At 35.1% G+C, this 25,928-nt stretch overlaps 1 protein-coding gene, 1 long non-coding RNA gene and 1 other non-coding gene across 7 annotated transcripts in view; 2 read left to right on the top strand and 1 right to left on the bottom strand.

Annotated features, from left to right (window-relative positions):
• Positions 1-25,928, top strand: part of THSD7A (thrombospondin type 1 domain containing 7A) — a 671,418-nt gene that overhangs the window by 385,304 nt on the left and 260,186 nt on the right. The gene's annotated exons all lie outside the window — the stretch shown is intronic.
• Positions 6,185-6,325, top strand: MIR9081 (microRNA mir-9081). The gene is given in 1 exon segment (NR_128104.2): positions 6,185-6,325. It is a non-coding gene; the product is annotated as a microRNA mir-9081 (primary transcript).
• LOC138923747 (uncharacterized) overlaps positions 10,933-25,928 on the bottom strand; it is a 49,002-nt gene continuing 34,006 nt past the window's right edge. Inside the window, exon 2 of the long non-coding RNA XR_011437824.1 lies at positions 10,933-11,096. This is a non-coding gene — a long non-coding RNA (uncharacterized lncRNA). The remainder of the gene's footprint in view (positions 11,097-25,928) is intronic.

The following is a 25,928-nucleotide window of genomic DNA, read 5'->3' as shown; positions in this document are numbered from 1 at the left end:
AGAAAACAACAAGATATTAAGGAAAGAAATTGAAGAAGACGCAAATAAATGGTAAGATATTCCAAGCTCATAGATTGGAAGAATTAATATTATTAAAATATACATGGTACCCAAAGCAGTCTACAGATTCAGTGCAATCGCTAGCAAAATTCCAATGGCGTTTTTCACAGAAACAGAACAAACAATCCTAAAATTTGTATGGAACCACAAAAGACCTCACATAGCCAAAGCAGTCTTGAGAAAGAACAACAAAGGTGGAGGCATCATCATGCTCCCTAATTTCAAACTCTATTACAAAGCTATAGTAATCAAAATGGTATGGTATTGGCATAAAAATGGACATATAAATCAATAGAATAGAATAGAGACCCCCCAAATAAGCCCACATATATATGATCAATTAATTTACAACAAATGAGCCAAGAATATACCATGGCAAAAGGAGAGTCTCTCCAATAAATGGTGTTGGGAAAACTGGACAGCCACATGCAAAAGAATGAAACTGGGCCACTGTATTATACCATACACAAAAATCAACTCAAAATGGATTAAATGCTTGAATGTAAGACCTGAAACCATAGAACTCCTAGAAGAAAACGTAGGCAGTAAGCTCCCTGACATAGGTCTTGGTAATGAGTTTTTTAATCTGACACCAAAAGTAAAAGCAACAAAAGAAAAATAAACAAGTGGGACTACATCAAAATAAAAAGCTTCTGCACAGCAGAGGAAACCATCAACTAAACAAAATATAAACCATTAACTAAATATAAGAATTTATACAACTCAATAGCAAAAAAAAAATCTGATTAAAAAATGGGCAGAACATGTGAATAGACATTTTTCCAAAGAAGACATACAGATGGTCAACAGGTACATTAAAAGATGCTCAACATCATTAATCATCAGGAAAATACAAATCAAAACCATAATGAGATATCACCTCACAGCTGTCAGAATGGTTATCATCAAAATTTCAAGAAATAACAAGTGTTGATGAGGATGTGAAGGAAAGGGAACCCATGTGCAATGTTGGTGGGAATGTAAATTGGTGCAGCCGCTATAGAAAACAGTATGGAGGTTCCTCAAAAATTTAAAAATAGAACTACCATATGACCCAGAAATTCTACTTCTGGGTATTTATCCAAAAATAAAAACACTAACTCAAAAAGATAAATGAACCCCTAGGTTTATTGAAGCACTACTTACAATGGCCAAGATATGGAAACAACCTAAAGAAACTGTGATATATATATGTATATATAATGCAATACCATTCAGCCATAGAAAGAATGAAATCTTGCCATTTGCGAGAACATGGATGGACCTTGAGGATGTTATGCTAAGTGAAATAAGTCAGACAGAGAAAGACAAATACCATACGATCTCTCTTATATGTGGAATCTAAAACTAAACTAAACTAAACTAAACTAAGCCTGTAGACACAGAGAACAGATTGGTGGTTGCCAGAGGCAGGGGGTGGAGAATAGGAGAAATGGGTTAAGGGGGCCAATAAATAAATAAATAAAGTATACAATTCAATGCTTTTATTATACTCACAGAGTTGTACAACTGTTGGCAAAATCTGTTTTTAAAAAAATGAGTCTAGTGTGCTGTCATGAAATATGGCCAGTGAGCATTAACTAAATGTAGTATGAGCTCATTAATAAGTGTATATGTGTTCACATACAAATAAATAAATTTAAAAGTTACACACCATTGTTAAGAGTGGTTGCCTCTTGGAAAGAGTAGGTGTTATGTAAAAAAATATGTATTCCATACTTTACATTAGGTTTATATTCTAGAACTCATCACATCATTGCAATATGTAGCAGTTACGCTAAAATTTTTGTGGAATAGTCCTCCAGAATTAGACTTTGAACTCCCACTCTTTTGATAGGTAAATAAATGAATTTATTTCTAAGAAATGTGGTATAAAAGGTTAATACATTTAGGTTAAAAAATTGGAATAGGAAGCATATTGCGTATTTCAATTCAAATGTTGTGGCTATGTTTAGAGTAACATTGATCAAATAGAAACCCATTTGTCTCTTTTCTGATTGCTATGGATGGTCTTTAACAAACCTTGTGAGCAAAGTGAGGAACAATAGCTCAAACCTAAGAAAGCGTCACCACTTATTTTAATTGGTGGTTATCACAGTCAGCTGTACTTTCTGCAAGGCAGCATCTGTCATTTAAGCCCGTTCGTTGGTATTCTACCCTATGTTTGAATACTCAGTATTTAATTTAACTAGAAAACTCCACAGTGGAGATAGAACAGAGCTTGAATTTTAGCGGCTGACATGGAACAAGCATAAAAATGTAGAGTACTATATCTGAGTGCTGTTCTCCAGTGGATGCTAGCCCAACGGTGCTTTCTGGTGACCTGGGAAGAGCATGGAGTTGGTCCACTTTTTGCCCTTGCTTGAAACGTATGGAGGCAAACAGCAATTATTGTAAATGACATACCAGGGGCGAAGCTTTAAGAAGTCTAAAATGAAGTCGCTAATCCAACTGGAGTCAGGCTTAGAAAGATAGCCTAGAGGTGCAGCAAAATGAGATCATGGGAAACAATAAGTGACGAAGCACGTAGCTAATGAAGAGTGGCAAAACTCTTTAGCTACATTCATTTATGCTTTTATATACCTGCATATTTTAAAATCTCAAATGGAAAACTTCTGTGAGTACTCTTATAAACCTAATTATTGAGATATTGGGAAGAATAAGTGAAATTGTTCTTCTGAGTTTTATGAAATAAATTACTACAAAAATACTTATTTAACTGTCATGAGAGAAGAGATGCCTTAATTAGTTGTAAGTCTTATGTATTATAGAACTTGTTAAAAAATAAGCATTTTTAAAAATACGCCTTTATGTTAACTTACCCTGTCATTCTGTCAGGAAACCTCCCCTGACCTCCTGGACCAGGTTAAATACCTATAGTGTACTCTCTTACAGTGCCGTGTACCTCTCTTTGGTAGTATTTATCACAATTGCAATTTGCCGTGCATTTTACTATGAACATTTGATTAATGTCTCTCTATTCGACCGTGAGTTCCTTGAGGGCCAAGACTTATTCTCTTTGTTCATTGTATCCTTAGTGCCTACCCTAATGCTGGACCTACCAGCTTCAAGAAATAAATGTTGGGGCCAGCCCAGTGGTGCAGTGGTTAACTGCTCACATTCCACTTCAGCAGCCTGGGGTTTGCTGGTTCAGATCCCGAGTGTAGACGTGGCACCGCTTGGCAAGCCATGCTGTGGTAGGCGTCCCACATATAAAGTAGAGGAAGATGGGCATGGATGTTAGCTCAGGGCCAGTCTTCCTTAGCAAAAGGAGGAGGATCGGCAGCAGTTAGCTCAGGGCTAATCTTCCTCAAAAAAAAAAAAGTTTGAATAAATGTATGAATGTGAATTGTTTTTTTCATTTGGAATTACATGCACCCCAAACTTTAAAGGCTGTGAAAACTTAACACGTTATGAACGTTTTCATTCACGTGTAAATCGTGTTGTTTCCTGTATTTCTTTCAAAAATATGATGAAAATGTCACCCTTCTTTTTTAAAAAAATGTGAGGAATTACTTAAAAATTCTATGACTTTATGGTTTCAATATTTGACTGAAATTTATCACGGATACCTATCTACTTTAGGTAGCACTTTATTTAGAAAATAACACTAAGAACTTTAAAGAAAACTAAAGATTGATAAAAGAAGCGTCATCTAAGTATCCCACTATATGAACATCATCGTATTCAACTCAGTAAACATTTCAAACGGGAATATTTCAGCTAAGCAGGGAGGTTAGGAGTGTCAGCATGTGTTTAGTTTTAGTCTATATATATATAAAAAAAAGGATTCTTGTAGGGAAATTGTTGACTTGTTTTCTCCAAGGATCTTGAGAAAGCATGAGTTGTTTTGAGAGTGGCATAAATTTGCCTTCAGGGTGCTAATCTTCCCCGAAAGGCCTCTCAGAGTGGATCAGCATACCTGCCATGAAGCAAGAGTCTTCGGTGAAACTAGTTTCTCTCAAACTTCCATCTTCCGAAATACTGGGACCACTTCTTTAAATAATAGAGCTGAAGAGAAAGCACAAACACCAGCCCCAGCACAGATTTCATGATAGGAGCTAAAATACCAGACAGCCAGTAGAATAAATTCAGCCACCAGTCAGGCCTAGATTGCAGGAAATATAGTTTAAGAAAAAGAGAGAGAACTGAACTGTCTTTGTCAAATTGAGGACTTACCTCACACCTTCATTCTGCTGTATTTGTGCTTTCCATATAATATCAATCTGCCGTATAAACTTTATTTACGAAGAAGTAAATACTTTCAAAATATATGGCCACCTTATACTCTCTGAACCAAGGTAAATGCATGCTCTGCTTCTTGTATACTCACCAAGTTTGGCTACTTTTTGGACCCTGAAAAGTCAGGTAGAAAGATATATAGAAGTCTATTATAATAGACAAACAATAGCTAACAAATACTTTGATCTCCAAGAATTTCAAGAGAATGTGTAATATTGTTTGTTTTCTTCATTCTAAGAAGAATATATGGTAATATCGACTATTTAGGGTCATATTTGGTATTTGATATGAATTCTTTATTTGCTAGAAGCTAAACAAGTCTCATAATATTCTCCTTGAAATAAAATGAAATTTATAACTTCCAGCATTTTAGTAAGAGCCAAAGCTTTGAATTTAATGCAGGCAGATAAAAATCTCTGGAGCCCAGCTTGGCAGAAAGGCTCAGTGTTCTTTGTGCAATGCTAACCTTTTTTCCTTATTCTTTCCAAATGGGTGAGAGCTTTCTTAATTGGAGTAGGTTCCATACATAAAAAGTTATCTTCACTCCATTTACTATTGATTTCTAAAGGTTTGACCTCTTATATTTTTCGAAATTGTGGGTTAACCTTCTTGCCTGAAGGAGAATGGCACCTGGGAATGACATTTCCATTTTCTAAAGTAATGTAACCATAGAAGCAGGACTAAAATGGCCCATGACATTAACCTATGGCTCTTAAGAGGATAACATCATTTACTTGGTTTGATAAAAGAGAAAAAAAAAAAAAACCATGATTTTATTTTCAATTGACCAAAAAAAGAAAAGTGTGGACTCTATCTTTCAAAAAACTCCTCAAAACCTTTTCTCAATAGGATATGACAAGGCCAAGGTCACAGAAGTCACATCTACTCTCTGCACTGTCAGTTGTTCAAAGTCATAACCCTGTTCCAGTAAAAGTTACTTCTTTATTTCAATCAAATTAGGAAAAATGACAGTTAAGAGAAAAGCATTTTACTGCACACTGTGATATCGAAGGCAGTTGTTGAACCAGGAAGTGCTTTGACCTGACATAATAGTTATCATTTTAGCAGCTTTAAACAATTTGATCATAATTGCTGGGCAGATAGTTTGTCAAGTAAAGAATTTCTCGGCTCAGACTCTGTAGCTTAATCTTTTATGACATAGCCTTATCATGGCCAGAGCGTACATTGTCATATCATACATGTTTTCTCTATATTATATAGAAATTCTTATCCATATTTTATTTCTAAAAAGAAGAAAATCCTACAAAAGTTTATTTGCACTTGAGAGAACAAATAGAGGAGAGGGATCGTTAAAAAAATTTATCTTTACATTCTATCTACATGAATTCCAATGAAGTCTATCTTTAATATATCCTTCTTTATAGCTTGAACTGCTAGATTTTACTTACCTTACTACAAATCGCAAAGAGTTGCTGTGCGAATTAACTGGGGTAGTGCAAGGCGAGGGAAGAGTAGTGGACTGGATGAAGGGCAGGGACCCAGACCATTATTTGCTGGTCACTTTCTTCCTCCACTACCCCTATTTCATACCTACCTTACTTCACCTCTTGTCACTCTCCCCTTGCTGCTTTGCAATCCTGTGCACTCCCCTCCTTCTTTTCCTATTCAGAACGTTGGTTCATGTTTTCCTCTCTACATGAAATATCCTATTCTTGCCCCTTTTATGGCTGCTGCCTCATCATTTCAGTCTCTATTTAAATTTTACTTCTCAGAAAGGTCTGTCTGTGCATCCTGTGTAGGCAGTCCTTCTTTTCTAAAGCAGCATCCTTTTGTTCTCCCACGGCATCGTCTCATTGTAAATGTATGAGTGAATGATTGTATGCGGTGCCTGTGTTCTCTCCATTAGACTGTAAGCCAGTGCGTTTCAATTCAGTGCGTACTTTCAAATATCTTGGGAGCTTTTAGACAATACTGATGCCTGGGCTCCATTTGCTAGAAATGTCCAGTAATTGGCCTTGGGTAAGGCCCAGGTATCAGTATTGTTTAGAAATTCCCCAGACAATGGTAACTCACAGCAGTGTTGAGGAGCTCTGCCCTGAGCGACAGGAGGGTACTAGTCAGCTTCACTGGCCACGAGCACAGGGCTTGGCAGGTATGAGAGCCATTATGGCCATCTATGGAATAGGAATGTCTGAATTAATGTTGAGCATATATATTACTGGCATTCTAGTTTTCTTTGTTTGCAAAAATATTCTTTGGAGACGATAGAAATATTCTCAAGCAGCAAAGCTCTATAAGTTGAAATAAAAAAGATATTTACAAGTGTAAGTGACTCTTCTGAACTTCAAAATAAAATACGAATCCTGTTTTCCCCTTCCATTGACAGAAACAAGATATTTTCCTTCCTTTTTTTTACTGGGAAGAATGTTTCAAGAATGTCTCCCCCAAAATGTGGCCATAAGCTGTGTGTGTATGTATATTTCATTTTTCTTACTTATAAGAGTCTATCTTTAGATCACTAAAGCCATAAACCATATGGCATTCCCACAAGACAGTCATTTCTGCTTATTACAACCAAAATAAATAATTTTAAATTTATAAACTTCCTCTTGCTTATTAGCAAAATACAGGGTTTTTTTTTTTTTTTTTTTTAGTATTCTCTGTATTTTAGTGCACATTTTCCACAACTGGGGATTTTGTTGTATATCAGCGCCAGAATTTGGCCGAAGCAAGTGAGGAATTTGTCTCAGTGCAAAATTTAAGTGGGAGTGCCAAAAACCTCAGTAACCAAAATAGCGACATTTTAATGTACTATTTTTAAAAATCAAAATTAATGCAAAGAAAAACCAATTGTGAAGAAAATGTCAAAATTTTAAAATAAAAACTACTGCGATACTAAGCCATCAGACAGCCAGGCAAAAAAGAAAAATGTGCATCCCTAAAGACATGTTTTTATGTATTTTTTAATGGGTAATTTTTTTCAGAACATTATAGTTGATGAAAAAATGTTTAAATGATGTTATTTATGCTAAATATTTGGCACAAAACGATTCATTATAATTTTAATTCAGCTGAAGCTAATTAAAATTATTTTAGATTGTCTCTTAGTCAAGAGAAATTGTCAAACACAGCAATTTTCTCACTTCAGAATGAGATAAGCAAAGAAGTAGATTTGGGAAAAAAGTGATTGATGAGTTTCTTTTCATTAAACCCAGAGTTCACATGTTTTCTTATGCCTCATGTTCCAGCGTGGCTCCACACAGCACTGTGAAGTGTAGAATAACTTTTATTTATAAAGTGTTTAACTGCTCCAAAAGTAAATGTGTAACACTATTAAATCAAATTAAAATTGTTGGCAAAAGTTAAAAGTGAGATAAACTTGGTTGTTCTATAATGATAATGAAGATTTAACATTTATGCCCTTTGAAATGTCACATAATATAGTGCAAATGTAAATAGACACAATTTATTTAAAATGGAAAAATAATAGAATGATTCATAACTGTAGTATTAATACCTTAATATTCATCTGAGATAGAACATAATCCCATGAGCGAATTTTAATAACAGAGTGAAAGGTAAATTTAATGGCTAAGTATCAGCTTAACCAAAATTTTTCTTAAATGCAGTAAATTTTGAATATTGGCAATTGTACTAGCTATTCTCTGATGGCAGACAATAAGAACAGAAATAATATTTCACGCAAAAAGTAAAATCAGAATGTGCATCTTGAATTTTCCAAAAAACTCTTTTAGGGATTTTAATGTTTCTCCTATGGGAATATCTAAAAGAAAAAGAGGAAGCATAATGATTCTCTGATTAGAAATACCCACAGCCAGGAAATGAGCAAACCTTCAAAGTTGTGATATCAAGTATACAAGAAGTTCTGGAATATTTTATAAGCTCTAACAAGGCTAAGTTTATAAAAGTTGAGAATTAAAATGCCCCAAATTATATTGAATTTCATTCTTCCTAATAATTGGCATGTTTTTATTTTAAAAAGTGAGAGGAAAACAAGAATGAAGCTAAGAGAGCAAGAAGAGAAAACAGTAAATGTTCTTTTCTTAATGTCACTTACTCATCAGAATCTCAGTATACTATTGATGGTAAACGCTCCTGCTCCCTTTTAGGATCCTGCTAAATAGGCGATCACAGAATGAAAAAATTGAAATTGTTATGGAAAATTTTAATCATCCTTATTTGGATTACATGTATTGCAGATGAAATGTATAGATTGTGTTTTATTGTCCCACTAAGATTTCATGAAAACTTGAAGTATGTTCTTAATTGAACCTTCTGTGTATCTGTTTTTTAATACATTATATGCATTATATCTTTGTAGTCATCTACCTATAAATAAAGCCAAGCATCACAATTTAGAAAATAAAAACAACAAAAAACATTTTATGTGACCATCTTTTAAGAGGGTGTGTAAAACTGTAAATAGGTTTCACAGCGATTTAGCAAACCGCAAATTACAATGAATAATAAATGAACATAAGATCAGCTCTATAGGATGTTTCTCAGCAAGAATGAATGAATGTCTTATAGACTTCAAAATACTCAGGCCTATAAAAAAATCATTTTACTGCTGTTCCTACAATTTAAATAATGAGATATTTGATTATTACTAATAAACAATTTATAGCTCTGAATCATGTCTAGAACTGAAAAGTAAACTGTTTTATCCTAGGGGTTTGTAATGTCTTATAAATAAAAGCATGCAGCGCTAGGGGCACAAATAGACGCTATCAAAGGAGCTGGCCATCAGGTTTCCCTCTCATTTTGAAGATTGATTTCACTAGTGCTGGGAGCATCAGAAAAGCAACTAAAAGCATTTGCTACTTTCCATTCCCACTGTTTACCCTTGAAGGTCTGGTAATGTTCCTTTGTAGCCTTCAGGTCTTCCAGAGACATGACAGGAGAGCTCTTCATTATCTGCTATTAGCCTCCAGAACTGCACGCATGAAAACTTCTCATCAAACTTGAACATCAGCAAACTTGTTAAATCTTACAGAAAATGGCATTATTTTACAGAAGTCAGGGAGTCTTACCGTCTAAGACCAGTTGCTGTGCTGGCTGCCGGTCTATTAAAACGTGAGCATTTAGCAAAAGGTGTTAGTTTAACATCACAGCAGTGAAGAGAAGGAAATATTTGGAGGTCTTTTGAGTGTTGGGACCCAGTTTTCTTAGAGTAGGATGCTCAGAAAGCATCTTCAAAAAATGGGATCTAATCTCTGTGAATAATAGATTTATACCAAGGAATTTGAAATATACGAGTCCTGTGCTTTTGCTGAGTAAGTTAATATAATCTACAGTACTTTGATATGAGACCTCTCTGCCCCAGTGGATCACTTTATTAAACTATCAGAATTCTAGAAAAGTGCATCTTAGCCATCATGTCTTCGGTAAATGTCAGTTTGTCTCCAGCCGGGCTATGTTAGATACGTATTAATACAGCATCAGAGTAAAATGTCAGCCTATCATCACCCATTAACACTGGTTTGTGTTTGTTTATGTTTGTTGAGCTGCCTACCAGAGCCGTGAGACAAACTCTTGAATACAAATATTCTCCTCCTTTGTGTAAATGAAAATCCAGAACCCAGGCACCCGTCAGATTTTCCTGCCGAATGCCTGCATCATCTGGCCCTTTAGCTCTGGGCCTCTGCCTCCTCATGGAAGATTTCTCTGTGGCAATGGCTCTCCATTGTCTATACCACAGAACCTAAAGGTTCAAGTATAAACTCCTTAAGCCCAGCCTTCAAAGCTCTCTAGAATCTGGTGAAAACTAGGTTTCCAGTCTATGTCCCACTCCCTAGATCCTACATTGTAGCCGAACTGGACTCCCCAGCAACATGTTAATCCAAAGATGTTCTGCTTTTTGCCTCTGTTTATGCTGTTTGCTTGGCTTGGGGTGCTTTCCTCCTAATGTTTTTTTGCATGCCTGTTGAATATCACACATAGCAACTCATATTGTTCATGTTGGTAACACACAAGTTCATGCACGCCTACATGCACACAAACACACACACATAACTACAACACCACCCAGAGATGAAAAGTATGGGAGAGTTATCACTGGGAATGAACACTATTCATATGGTCCAATAAGGTAATAAAGGTCTGGAAGTCCAAGAAGGAGCCTTTAGGGGCAGTGGAGCCCAGGGTGGAGGATTATCTTTGTGGCATGAGACAATGTCTATTTCCTAATTTCTGTGGAACTATGCTGATAATAAATAAATTTAGAGGTATTGTGTCTCTGAAATAAGCTCATTAGATTCTGGTTATGACCTGCTTATTTACGTTAATTATTATTAACTTGTAATTAATGTATGTTAATTTATATTCATAAAATCTCTAGATATAAGACTTTTTATTGTTGTTGAGGAAGATTAGCTCTGAGCTAACATCTGTGCCATTCTTCCTCTACTTTCTATGTAGTTCGCTGACACAGCATGGCTGATGAGTGGTGTAGGTCCCTGCGTGGGATCTGAACCCATGAACCCCGGCCGCTGAAGCAAAGCGTGCCGAACTTAACCACTACGCCACAGGGCCAGCCCCAATATAGGACTTTTTAAAAACCAAATGTTGTGCTTTTTAAGAACCAATAATGTATCTAGAATTAGGGAAACTACAACCAAAAAATAAGATTGTCTGATCTTTCTCTAATTTCCAGAATAATGTTGGTCTTTCATTTATTTGGGGTCACTTGATACTTTGTACATTCTTAAATTGTAACATTCTTCTAGTTGCAGAGCGTCTATTTCAAAAACTCTCACCTGGTTGTGAAGTTACTCAAGGGCAAGCCAAGCATCTTATTCATGGTATAGTAACTGAAAGAAAAGGAAATCTTAATGACATAAAATATTGATTTTATAAAACTCATTTTATTTATTTATTTATTTATTGAGATTCATAATAGTTTACATCATTGTGAAATTTCAGTTGTGTGTTATTTCTTGTCTGTCACCATACAAGTGCTCCCCTTGACCCCCTGTGCCCACCCTCACCCCCCTTCCCCTGGTAACCACTGAACTGTTTTCTTTGTCCATGTGTTTGTAAAACTCATTTTTAAGTGTTATGCTTCTATCACACTAAGAAATACTTCCTGTAGGGGATGGCCAGTGGTAAAGATATTTTTCTCTCCTCTGGTGAGGTAAGTTTCCCACGCATATTAACTGCGAAATTATTATTTGAGTTGTAAATGAATGAATTCATATTTTATTCTGCCCTTTCATATTCCATATGGAACATTTCTATAGCAGAGATCCTCTATATACATATTGGTTTGTGGGTTAGGAACATAGAAATATTAAGTGATCAATAACTTGAGCTGGGAAAAATGTCAAATCCTGACTCTAAGATGAGAGCTATGCCATAGACATAGCTCACAGCCACTCATCTAAAAATACTGTTCCAGCCCACTTTTTTGAAACTTGGGTATAGAATTCAGTACAGTGGGGAAAATCTACGTACTTACACCATGTATGTAATAACCAGTAACACCCGGGCTCATTATTTGACTTCAAATAAAGCAAGTGATCTTAATGAAACAATTTCAGACCTTTCAAGATAGAAGGTTAGATTACATATGCCCTGCTCTGTGCTCCCACTTTCCTCCATCTATACCTCTATTTTAGGACTTCTATTTCCTGCACCATAAAATTATAAGTCTCCCTAGGGCAGACCCTTTAACCTCTAGTTGAGTCTTAAGCATGTTCGCTGTTTGTTTGATTTATTTCTTCTTGTTTAATTATGCCATTGTATTGGGAGATTACAAACCGTAATACTTCCATTTCTTATGGGGAAAAATAGTAGATTTCGTATCCAGAGTAGGGCACTGTACCAGACTTCAGAGACCTATACTTCTTGGCCCAATTTGCGATCGTGACTCCCAGCTAGACCTTGGGAATACACTTCTGTGTTCTGGTTTCAGTGGACACAAAATAAAGTGTTCAAGCTCAATGGTTTCTGAAGCCTCTTCCAATTCTAAATGCATCAGTTTAACTATTAACATTAATTCTACATGTTGTTTTTTCCTAATTCATATACTTTTGTTTAATGTATGGGTTGGGGATTTTTTCTGAGTGCTTTTAATAAAGCATGAGCAATTCCTTTCAGATTTTTTGGAATTTGCTTTATAACATTTTATTACAATAAATCACAAGGTATTATCAAAACACCATGGTAATTGTAGATTACTTTCAATTTCACAAATTGATATATACATGAGCTACTGATAACAAAATACTTTTTAACCATTAACATTTATTGGCATTTAAGCTGTGGGCCCAGAAGGAACATCTTCTCCTTTCTGGGGAGCAAGTTTGTGTAACGTGGCCATAATCCACGGCCACTGCAACTGGTTTGCAGAGCAAAGATGTTTTTCTTCTCTCCACTTTGTCTCACTTTTTAATATTAATTTAATATTTATTATGACTGTTTCTGTTTAGAGGCTAAGTTTTTGATAGAGAAGAGTATGTGATTAATAATGACTATTAAGAAGAAAGGGGGAGCATAAGAAAGAATACAAACATTTGTGTTGTAGGTTGAAGCGATATTGATTTTGTAAGAAAATGTAAAAGAGAATTGTTAACAAAGCTAGGAATGCCTCCTATAACGTTCGGTGAATAGACCTGTACCAATTCAGACAACTAGTATTTAATATAAAGCCTGTTTTTTAAAAAAACATGAGAGTACTACCTAGATTCCATAGGATATCAGTAACCATTTTAGTTTTTCTGGCTTGTTTAACATGTGCACATTAAATTAGAAAAAATTTTTTAATGCAGCAATCAATAATGAAATTTCAAATGTTTTAATTCCTCTGTCTCCTACATTGTTAGCTAATTGCTCCTATAAAATGGAATGTCAACTTTCATATTTTTAAAAAGAAATCTTTATTTTACATTTTTTGATATATTTTTATAAAACATATCCTTAAGTATATTTTTAAACAAAATGTTGCATTATGGACTAGCATAATATTTAAAGTTTCATCACCACTGGACAATCAAATGTACTAGTCCCTTAATAATAAATTTATAAAAAATCTTCAATAAATGTTGCATGATCTCCAATATATACCAGTTCCTGGAATAGGCATTATATAATAGAGAGAATGTAAATTATAATATTAATTGTTACCTGCCATTTATTGAACACCTGCAGAAACTGCCCAGGACAACTTCTAAATGTATTATTATTACTTTTTTTTTAAAAGATTTTATTTTTCCTTTTTCTCCCCCAATCCCCCTGGTACATAGTTATATATTTTTTAGATGTGGGTCCTTCTAGTTGTGGCATGTGGGATGCTGCCTCAGCATGGCTTGATGAGCGGAGCCATGTCTGCAACCAGGATCCGAACCGGCAAAACCCTGGGCTGCTGCAGCGGAACGCACGAACTTAACCACTTGGCCACGGGGCTGGCCTCTAAATGTATTATTTTTTAATATATTTCTTGCAACCTTTTGAGGTTCAAATAATTGATTGAGAATCAGTGAAGTAAATAAACTGGTCACCTTTACCTGGCTAATTAGAGGAGAGTTTGCCTTGAAGAGAGTAAAGCCCCTCACTTGCATGGACACCTTTTAAGCCCTGGGTGGAGAGAGAGGCTTGGCAGCGTGGTCATGTGGTCATATATATTTATATTTTTTATTTTTAAAAAACTTGCCATTTGTGACAATTTATTTTCTCATTTTATATAAAAATTCACTCTTGGATCTAATTTTGTATCTACAACTTTTTTTTTTTTTTAAAGATTTTATTTTTTCCTTTTTCTCCCCAAAGCCCCCCAGTGCATAGTTGTGTATTCTTCGTTGTGGGTTCCTCTAGTTGTGGCATGTGGGACGCTGCCTCAGCGTGGTCTGACGAGCAGTGCCATGTCCGCGCCCAGGATTCGAACCGACGAAACACTGGGCCACCTGCAGCGGAGCGCGCGAACTTAACCACTCGGCCACGGGGCCAGCCCCTGTATCTACAACTTTGTATTCTTTTTTTCTTAGAGAGGGTTCCTAAATTGTACAATCTTTGGATCCCATGAAACCTGGATCTGTTCCTCCAGTTAAAAAGTGTCCGAGCTGGGTGGCTGCAGTCTTTAAGACTCTCAAGATGTACTTTTTTTCCACTACACCTCGCAATCTTAGAGAGCTCTCGCTCTAGTAAAGAGAATTTTATGTGCAAACATCCAGATATTACAAAAGGAGATGAGTGCTCCAAACCCTTATATCCCAGGATTGTAGAGGGTTTGTAATTGTCACACTACAGAAAGCTTTCTTGAGTAGGCATAAGAACAGCTTTTAAGTGTGGGATGTATGTGGATGACAGATCAAGAATGGTTCAATTAAGGACACAATAGAAACCCAACTCACATTTGCCTTATTTTTCCTCTGGGGTTTTAGGTCTCAACCTTACCACTTATTAGTTCTACTCATACCATATTTATTGAATTTGTATGCGTGCAAAGCTGTTCTAGCTGGCAGGGTCTGAAAATTATTGGTAATTAACATTAATGAGCAGGGACAATTTCAGTGGAAATTAGAAAATCCGTTGGCGTCATAGCATAATAACTAGTTCAGAGGGTCGACTCTTCCAGCATTCACATTTCCTCCTTAGAAATAAGCTTTGTCTCATGACCTTATATATGCAGAGTACTGGGGATTTTTCCTTCATTTATTTGGGATCTAAACATGCCTATGCCATCAAGAAGCAGCCAAGTAAACTCTGCTTGACATCACAAAGCCTTTGATACTGCTTTACCTGTGAATTGGTATCGATGGCTCCTGAATTGTGAAATCCTCTGCAAGAAACAGACCAGTCAATTTAATACTTAAGTCACCCTTTCCCTTTCCTTTGATTTGCATCCATCTTATTAGAAAGTGACACTCTCTTATTGATTCCATTCAACCCTTGAAAGAGAAGATAAGAAAAACGAAAATGTGACAGAGATAAGAGGCTCTCAAGGTGATCTATGGATAGAGTCTAAAGGGAAGGATTGTTTCCTAGGAAAACTGGGGTCTCAGTAAATGCTGTTAAGGGGACAGTATTCAGAGGTGAGAAAAAAATCACTTTGAGGTTGCCATCATGTACTTGAGAATCTGTCCTGCTGCTTTATGCTCGGTAGTAATTTAAGTGCTTTAGAAAGCATGTATCCCTTATCATTCATGTTTCTCTGTGCAAAGCAGTTTAAAATGTTACAGTTGATAGCCACGTATAACCTTGCATCAGTTTCAACAGCTATTTGCTACTCATTGCTGAGTAACTGAAATGTCAAAATATGTCTCTGAACCTTAGGCAAATGTGATTTCTGATCTCTAGGTTTTTCCCTTTCAGTAGTAATAATGCTAAGTGTGTGATCTATTTAATACTTGCAGCATCCCAATGAGTATGTGCTATTATTATCCTCTGTATAAAAATGAGGAAAGAGATGCTTACAGAAGTTAAATGATCCAAAGAAGTAGAATAAATAAAAGACAAGCGTCTATACAAACCCAAATTCGTCTGATACCAAGTACACTCTCAGCACTCTGTTCTGACTGCCATAGATTGTGTTTTGTTATAAATAGGGACAACATGCATATGCTTTGAGGTACTTCAAAATCCCTATTTACTGTGCTAAAAGCGAACTTCTTGGCCTTCTTGAGATATCTTGTATTAGAAAAATTGATTGAATCTCTCATAAAAGACCGTGGATGATAGAGACTGAAAGCAATAAAAGACGAATAACAAGATTTTATGCTAGGAGTGAGGCCAGAGAGCAGCAATGTAATAAAAGAAGTGACTCAAAAGGCAGTTTCAGTGCTGATGGTATCTAGAAGGAAAAAAGCCCAGAATGTAGCATGACTTCTATTTTTACTGTAACATGTTACATTTATTTTTTAAAGGAACTTTATCATAATTCGTTATTTAAAATCAAGGGAAACAATATCAATATAGAAAATAAAATTAAAATCCATTATCGCCAGCAAGGGAAATAAAAGAAAAAATGAACAAATGGGGTTGTGTCAAACTAAAAAGCCTCTGCATGGCCAAGGAAACCATCAACAAAATGAAAAGACAACCTAACAATTGGGAGAAGATATTTGCAAACCATCTATCTGATAAGGGGTTAATATCCAAAATATATAAAGAACTCATACAACTGAAAACCAAAAAAACAAGCAACCCAATTAAAAAATGGACAGAGGATCTGAACATTTTTCCAAAGAGGATAAGCAGATGGCCAACAGGCACATGAAAAGATGTTCGGCATCACTAATTATTAGGGAAATGCAAATCAAAACTACAATGAGATATCACCTCATGCCCATGCCCGTCAGAATGTCTATTATTAAGAAGACAAGAAATGACAAGTGTTGGGGAGGATGTGGAGACAAAGGAACCCTCATACACTGCTGGTGGGAATATAAACTGGTCTAGCCATTATGGCAAACGGTGTGGAGATTCCTCAAAAATTAAGAATAGAGCTACCATATGATCCAGCTATTCATGAAAACACTAATTCTAAAGGATGTTTGCTCTCCTATGTTCATTGCAGCATTGTTCACAATAGCCGAGACTTGGAAGCAACCTAAGTGTCCATCAATGGATGAATGGATAAAGAAGATGTGTGATATATATACAATGGATATATATAATGGAATAGTACTCAGACATAGAAAAGATGAAATCTTGCCATTTGTAACAACATGGATGAACTTTGAAGGTATTATGCTACATGAAATAAGTCAGATGGACAAAGCCAAATACTGTATGATTTCACTCATATGTGGAAGATAAAACAGCAACAAACACACGCATAGATATAGAGAATACATTGGTGGTTACCAGAGGGGGAGGCAGGAGGGTGAAAGAAGTTAAGAAGCACATGTGTATGGTGACAGATGGTAATTAGACTCTGTGTGGTGAACATGATGTAGTGTACACAGAAATCAAAATAAAATGATGTATACCTGAAATTTATATAATATTATAAACCAACGTTACCTCAATTAAAAAAAATTCCATTATCTTATGAGGCAGGAAAATAATCACTACTAGCATTTAGCAAATATCACTCCAATTATCTTATTGTCCAACAAAATTGAGATTCTTATATGTTTAGTCTAATATCACGTACTTTGACTTAACAGTATATATTGAAGAATTCTGATTTCATTACATTCATTGCTTTTCAAATATTAAAACCAATCTTGTATTTTTGGACAAATCTACAGTTGATCATGATGCATTAGCCTTTTTATGTGTTGTTGGATTGGCTTTGTAATTTTTTTTTTAAATTGTGTTTTACATCTATGTTCTTGAGAGAGATTGGCCTGTAATTTTCCTTTCTTCTAATGCCCTTGTCAGGTGTTGGGATCAAGGTTTTTCTGACTCTATAAAGTGAGCTGGTAATGATGCCTTTTTTCTCTATATTCTGGAATATTATAGGGGTCAAATTATCACAATGTTTTCTTTCTTGGATGTGTGGATGAATTCACCACTGAAGCCAACAGGGCCAAGAATTTTCTTTGTAGGAATGTTTTCGCTATGGATTGAAGAGCTAGAACAATATTTAAAATTTTTAATATTTCTTAACGTCAGTTTTGATAAGTTTTGTGTTTTTCTAGGAATTTATTTCATTTTCATATTTTTTGGCATAAGATTTATCATAGTATCCTCTTTTTTCTTTTAAATGTTCACAAAATCTTTAAGAATGTCTCCTTTTTTATTTCTAATATTAATCTTTTGTAAGTACTCTCTTTTTTGATTCATCAGTCTTGGTTGAGGTTTATCAATGTAAGTCTTTCAAAAAAAATGGCTTTTCTCTGTGGAAGATTTGATTTCCATTTCAATAATGTCTGTTCTTACCCTTATTATTTCACTCTTTCCACTTTCTTTGAGTTTACTTTATTGTTCTTTTCTAACTTGTTCAGATAAATACTTAGATCATAGTTTTTACAACCTTGTTTCCTTAAGTACTTATAACTTAAGCACTTAAATTTATGAATGTTTCTCTAAATTAGTTTAGTCTTGGTCTCACAAATTTTATGTCACATTTTTATTCTCATTTGCCACAAAATAAGTTTTAGTAGTCGTTGTGATTCCTTCTTTGACCTATGTGTTATATAAATGTGTATTGTTAATTTTCAAGCATTCAAGGAAATTCTGTTTATCTTTTTGTCATTGATTTGTAGCTTAGTTCCACCATGGTTAGAGAATATACTCTCATCTCAAGCCTTTGAGATTTGTTGAGACTTGCTTTAAAGTCCACGTATAATCAATCTTGGGCCATGTTTTATTTGCTTTCAAAAGAAAGAGTATTCATTGTGCAGCTCGGGATGCAATGGTATGTATATGTCAGTTATGTTGATTTTGATAATCCTGTTCAAATTTCTAAATTGCTAGTAATATTTTCTCTAATTCTTCTATCAGTTAATAAAAGAAGAGTCTTAGGATCTTTTATTATAACCATACACTTGTGTATTCCTCCTAGTTCTGTCAATTTTAATTTACACATTTTGAGACCAGGTGTTATTAGGTATATAAAAATTAAAAAATGTTTTATCATTCTAGTGGATTGATAATTTTATTATTCTTGCGTCTGTCTTTGATGCTTCTTTTCTGAAAATACACTTTGTCTGATATTAATATATCTGCACTAGCTTTCTTTTGGTTGGTGTTTGCATGCTACAGCTTGCTTTATCTTTTGATCATAACCCAATATCCTTATATCTAAGGTGTAATTCTTGTAAGCAGCAAGAGTTGGGTTTTGGGGTTCTTTTTTCTTTTTGGTGAGGAAGATTGGCCCTGAGCTAACATCTGTGTCAGTCCTACTCATTTTGTATGTGCGATGCTGCCGCAGCAAGGCTGGATGAAGGTGTAGGTCTGTGCCTGGGATCCAAACCCATGAATCCTGGGCTGCCGAAGTGGAGAGTGCCAGACTTAACCACTACACCTCCAGGCTGGCCCCAGGGGTTTTGGTTTTATATCCACTCTGACCACCTTTGTCTTTTACCTGGGATGTTTATTTAATTTACATTTGATGAAAGTTATGCATGTTCGTTTAAATATACCATCCTACTGCTTTTTTATTCTCCCATTTTTTCTACGTATCCTTTCTTCTCCATTCTTTTCTTAATTATTTTTATTATCGCTCTTTCTCCATTGGTAGCTTAATTATGCATTGTCTGGGTGTTCTTTTTGTGGGTTACACTTATCTTTATTAAAGTTGACTCTAAATTAGTAATTCTATCTGATCCCAGAAAATTCAATGACCTTAAAACTCTTTGCCTCTATGTAGCCCATGTTCCATTGCTAACACTCTTAGTGATATGGATTTTTATTCTATATAAATGTAAACCCCACTAGGTATACTCTATTGTTTTATACTTTGAATAAATATTCAGATTAACCTTTTCAGTCTTTATTACTTCCTGAATACTTTCTTCTTAGATATTTTTTCTCTCTTCTCCTTTTAACTTATTTGAATTTTAAGATTTCTTCCATGTCCCATTTGTTCTTTTATTAACCTTTGCATGATTCTAGATATTTTTAATGGAATTATCTTCTATCTCACTAGTTCTCTTGCTGCTAAATCTATTTATTAAGTTCTTAATTCAGTTATTATATTCTTCAGTTCTAGATTTTGCATTTGACTATTTTTAAAATAGATTTCTGCTGTCTACTGAAATTCTTCATCATGTTTTCTATTTTCTGGAAAATATCAATCACAATTACTTTAATGTGTGAGTCTGGTAACCCTAATATGTGGATCTCCTACATCTTGGTATTCTAAGCAATTTTTGGCCTAATGCCAGCCATTATGATTAAAAAAGGAGGGGGGAAGGCTCTGTATAATTGACGTAATCTTCTAGATAAGATTTTTGTGTAAGTGTCTGGTGTTTAGTTAGGCTATGAAAAGATCACCTTCATCTAATCTGGAATTCAGCTGATTAGAAGCTGAATTATACCCTTCTTAAAAGCTTATCTTTTTTTACTTTTTTCTTTATCTACAGATATAGCCTTTTGGAAATCATAACTGACAGCTGGGTAGTTTTCCTTCTTCCTGGTCAACCCTGGACGTAATATTTTCTTCCCAGGTCCATAGAACTGCTGAAAGTTCTGCTCGTCTTCTTCATCTCTTGGGCACGGTTTAAGAAGTGGAAAAGTGCCTCAAGGGTACAAGTTGAGACAAATGTCAGAGGACCTAGTCTACACTTCATTTTTATCTGGGATCTTGATCCTTCAAGTTCTTGCTGCATTCATAGGTCTCTGATGTCGTCAAACAAATTTTTTAAAATTTAGTTAGCTTTTCTAATGGTTCTCATTGTTAAGATTGATTTGACACAGGCTAGTATGTCAAGGTCATACTTGACAGAAAGCTTCATTATTTTACAAACACATTCACACATAGATTTTTCTCAATTCTGGTTATAACAGGTTTCTTTTTTTATTTTTTCCTCTTCTCTCTATATATATGTAATTTATTTTGGCGTATGTTACCAGGTAGAGATTTAACTTCTTTGGTCAAAGAGTTAAAGAATTCAATATTAATGTTATTTATTTTATTCAGTTTTATTTTATTATTAATGTAAAATGCCACTTTTATCATATATTACTTACATATATATGTTTCTGAATGTTTTACTATATTCTGTTGAACAGCTCTTCTTACTTGGCCATCATATTTTTATTTCTTTTGACATCAAAATATGGTTTAATATAAAAGCACGCAAGACCCAATATCATTGCTTTTATTCATAATGTTTGTCTTAGATGAAATTGATCTTAACAAGAGATGAAGTTTGGAATCATTTTCTCTTCCAAAATTATTTTATTAGAATTTTTATTTAATGTGTATTAGCCTGAATTTTCTGTTAGCCTTTGCTCTAATTGTAAGAGTGTAATAGTTTTTGTGTGCTTTATTTAAGCTGATCTTCTGAATAGGTGGTGGAACACTGCATGAGGGCAATCGCTGTATCACTTCTAAACATTGTGCTCTGTCCAGGGCCTAGCACGGTGGCAGACAGTTGCTGCTCATTATCTCTTTGTTGAAAGCATAAATGAATTCATAAATTACTCTAGGAAAATTTGGCCTCCTCTCCATATTAATTTTTTACATCTAGGAGCATATGCCTCCAAGATATAAAGGTCTCTTTTTCAAATCAGTGTAAATTAATGATCTGTACTTCACAAACTTTAATACACATGCAGATTATCTAGGAATCTTGTAAAAATGTAAATTCTGATTCACTAGGTTTGGAGACGGGCCTGAGAGTCTGAATTTTGAATAAGCTCTCAAGCATTGTTGATGTTGCTGGTCCCTGGATTACACTTTGAGTAGAGTCTAGATTCTTACATAGGACTTCTGAGGAAATTTATATTTTAACTGAATTAAGGTATTGCACCCACTGGGAGAAGTTTCTCCTCACTAATATATTAGCAGTGGTAAATTCTTCTAGTTAGACAGCTGGAATTTTTATCCATTTAATTGTATTCATTAAACAAGTATTTATGCAGTAGCAATTAATATTTGATATGCAATATCCTAAACATTGAGGATAGAAAATTAACAAGGCAGTATCTGCCTTCAAGGTACTAAAAATCTATAGGGAAGAAAGACATAAATAATTGCCACACGCTAAGTGCTATAATAGAGATGTTTGAGAGAAAATGGTGTAGAAAGCGACTGTCGTTACAGCACAATATTGAGAGGGAGCAAAAGACAAGATAAGCTTGGAGAGGGAAGTACAGGTCAGGTCTTGGTGGAATTTATAGGATGTGCTAACGAGCTTTGCTTTAACCTAAAGAGCAATGGGAGGCCATCAAAGACTTCTAAGCGAGAAGGTGACGTGAACAGATTTGCATGTTGAAAAGGTCCCTCTGGCTGCTCAGTGCAGAGAACAGATTAGAGGTGAGCAAAAATGGACGAGTGACTTGCAATTTTAGAATTCTGAGTGTGAGTATAGGATGCTCTAGCGTCTTTAAGCACACTAATAAGCTACTATAATCACATGGATAACTACTATCATCAAATGGGATCTGAGTTACTCATGACCAAGCGTGTACACAATAAGGAAATCATTGACAAATGGGTAATAACCAGAAGAGCTGGAGATAAATGAAAGATGTTTTGTTTGTTGCTTTGTTTTAATTTGATTGAGTTCAAAACCCAAAATAGGTCACATATTTTTCTTTTGGAAATACCTTCAAAGGTGCAGCCTAAGTCCTAAGAAATAAACCCATACTTCATAATTTTCCCATTTTTTCCCCACTCATCCTTTTAGGCAGATAGCATTCTATTGAGCTCTGCTAACAATCTTAAAATACAATCCAGTGCATCTTATATGTGTTCATTTTCTTTTCAAGAGAAGCAAAAATTACTATGTTTTCCGGGAGCTACAGAGAAGTCAGAGATAAGGGAATTCCCCAACCAGTAGCTCCTGCTTTATAATTCCTTATGTCATGAAAAATGCAAGATATCAAAGAACGTAAGTCTGGAGTTTTTTTGTGGTATAAAATTCTGAAAAACTGCTTATCTACAGATAAAAAATTCAGCCGTTGGCAAAATGAGTAAAGAACTCTCTAAGAGACTGAGATTTCCTGGGAGAGCTGTGAATCTCAAATCTTAGGGGCAGTGTTTGTCACTGGAGAAACAAGGATGCTTCAGGACGATAGCAATTATGAAAATGTAACACACCCTCAGAGAGACAACGTGACATTGAGGAAAATGCCATTGAAATAATGAGTCAATCGTTAACACCGTCAGACTGAAAGAAGGCCTTTATGGGGAAAATAATTTGAATTCCACCACTTCCTGCAGTCATCTTCACAAGCATCTTAGCAAGTGACAAACAAGTCTAAAATAAAATACACATGAAACACATGCATCCTCCTGATGACAGCCTCAGGGAAAAAAGAAAATAAACCAGAAGGATAACAATGTTAAAGTCAGCTAAGTTAAATCTCATTTTCAACAATCATAGGTGGCTCTATCTTAAAAAGAAATAGTCGCACTTTATATTTTAACTGTCTAACATCCTTGAGCAGCTGATGGAGTCTTGGATTAGCGTTTAGGCACAAATTTCCTTAACCTCTGAGTTCATTTTTCTCACGGATTAGCCCTGCAATTGATGTATTTTTGGCATTGAACTCCCTGGCTGCTTGTCCCCTGTTGATTCTGGCCTGGTGGCTAGCCTATCTAGCGCTTGATTTTCATTACTGTCATTTTTTGAGTGTAATATAACCTTGACCTCTGTAGTCAGGTACTTTATTTTCTAGTCTCTTGATAGTTCATACAGGATGTCAAACTATTTTTTTATTAATTCAGAATCTTTTCCTTTGAGGATTTTAGAAACAGCCATCTTCTGCTGTCTCTTGCAGCTCACAGAGTATTTATTAAGGAGCATTGCCAGTTGTATCTCCAATGTACTCTGGAAAGGACTTTCATATCTGTTTTTATTGGCAGTCTAGCTCATAGTGGGAACTACGAAAGGAACATGACAACGCTCCTATCTCTGAATAGTTTAAAATCTTATTTGAGAAATTGGTTTGCCTACACAAAATACTTAGTAAACAGTATAAAACACAATTTAACAATCCGTCAGAACACGTGGAACAGGTAATGTGAGAAATTCTCTTAAACCTACATAACATGAGAAGAGAATGAGTGAGCACAATTAAAGCAGATTATTGAAAGGAAGTTAGGATTTACCTATAGTAAGGTATTATAATATATATTAAGCTAGGATTCACCTACAGAAAAGTTTCCAAGGCCTTACTCAACCTGGCCCCGAGCTCCCTTTGCTTTTTATATCTACGCTCCACATGCCTATTTACATGTACAGTTTGCGTTTCCTGGTTTTGTTCATGTTGCTCCCTATTCCTGGAATTGTCTACTCCCACACTTGTACTTGTCCAACCTTAAGTCCCATGATTTCCATCTCTACCTCTCCAACTCAAATCCCATTATTTCCATCAAGCTTTGAGTTCCCAAGTAAAAATATAATGGCTTTCTTCTTTAGGCTCTCAATGCACCTATTTTTCCATTCTCTGACTGGAATCAATAAAACTCACTCTACTGTTTATAAGTATTAAATGTTACCTTGTGATATATGACAAGGAGCCATGATTTAAAGCATATGATTAAGGCTACTTTGCTAAAGTGTGTGTCTTCTCATTGCCACTCTTCAAAATAATACCAACAGAACACTCTGTGAAATTTACACTTTTTAGCAATTGGGTCACATAGAACTTACCTCAGAATTTCTTGTGAATAATCAATAGTTAATTCTTTTTTTCTCTGTCATATTTTTTAAAAGAAGACAACAATGCTCATCTTTTTTTTTCCTACATTAAAAACTACTTGAAACTTCCAATAATTACTTTTCAATAATGTGAAAGAAAATTCCTCTAAACTCTAATTTCAGATATTTTCAACTCAAGAAATTCATGGGTAAATGAGAGCTGGATGCTTAAAATTCTAGGCACTCAATATTTATTAAATTAAATTGAATGAAATTGTTTGATTAACCAAATATTGGTATGAATGGGGTCATAGGTATCAAATAATTAAGACATATAGGAAAAAGAGATATCTAAACTAATACCTGGAGCCCAGGTAGATACATCAAAAAGATAATCATTAAAAATAAATCCTGCTGATAACCCTTCAAGATCCTGATTTCAGTTCTTTTAGATAAATATACCGAAATGAGACTGCTGGATCATGTAGTAGTTCTACTTTTAATTTTTTCAGGAACTGCTATACTGTTTTCCATAATGGCTGAAGCAATTTACAATCCCACCAACCGTGTGCAAGGGTTCCAATTTCTCCGCATCCTCGCCAACACTTATTGTCTTTTGTTTTTTAGATAGTCGTCATCCTGACAGGTGTGAGGCGATATCTCATTTTGATTTTGATTTGCATTTGCCTGATGATTGGTAACATTGAGCCTTTTTTCATATACCTGTTGGCAATTTGCATGTCTTCTTTGGAGACATGGGAGCACTATTCACAATAGCCAAGATGTGGAAACAACCTGAATGGCTATCAACCAGTGAATGGATAAAGAAAATGTGGTATACAATGGAGGCATCTAAAACAGTCAAACTCATAGAAGCAGAGAGTGGAATTGTGGTTGCCAGAGGGTAGGGGGAGGAGGAAATGGGGAGATACTAATTAATGGGCATAAAGTTTCGGTTAAGCAAGATGAATAGGTTCTAGAGATCTACTGTACAACATTGTACCTATAGTGAACAGTAATGTATTGTACACTTAAAAATTTGTTGAGAGCAGATCTCAAGTTAAGTGTTCTTACCACAGTAAAACAAAATTTTAAAAAACATTAAAATTAAATTCTGGTAGGAAGCACAGTCTAGGTAATCCAAATGCAAGTTTCTTCTGTCCCTCTGGTGTGTCCTATTTAGCCCAGAGACCATCTGTGAACTGTGAGCCCCTGTGACCTTTGTACTCCAGCAAATAATGAGCATTCAGTATAGAATGCTCAGAACAATTTTAGCACTGGAATTGCTTCCTATAAAGAGAATTTAATTTATGAGTGTAATTATGATTTAAATAATTCTCATTTCTTTTCACCATAAGAATACTAAATTGATGCAGATAGATATTGTCAAGCATTTGCTATGCAATCACTCTTATTCCCTCATAGCGCTGGGCACACACT

This window comes from Equus caballus, chromosome 4 (genome assembly GCF_041296265.1).
Source record: "Equus caballus isolate H_3958 breed thoroughbred chromosome 4, TB-T2T, whole genome shotgun sequence".
In the NCBI taxonomy this organism is placed as follows: Eukaryota; Metazoa; Chordata; class Mammalia; order Perissodactyla; family Equidae; genus Equus; species Equus caballus.
This window is presented reverse-complemented; position numbering and strand designations above follow the sequence as displayed.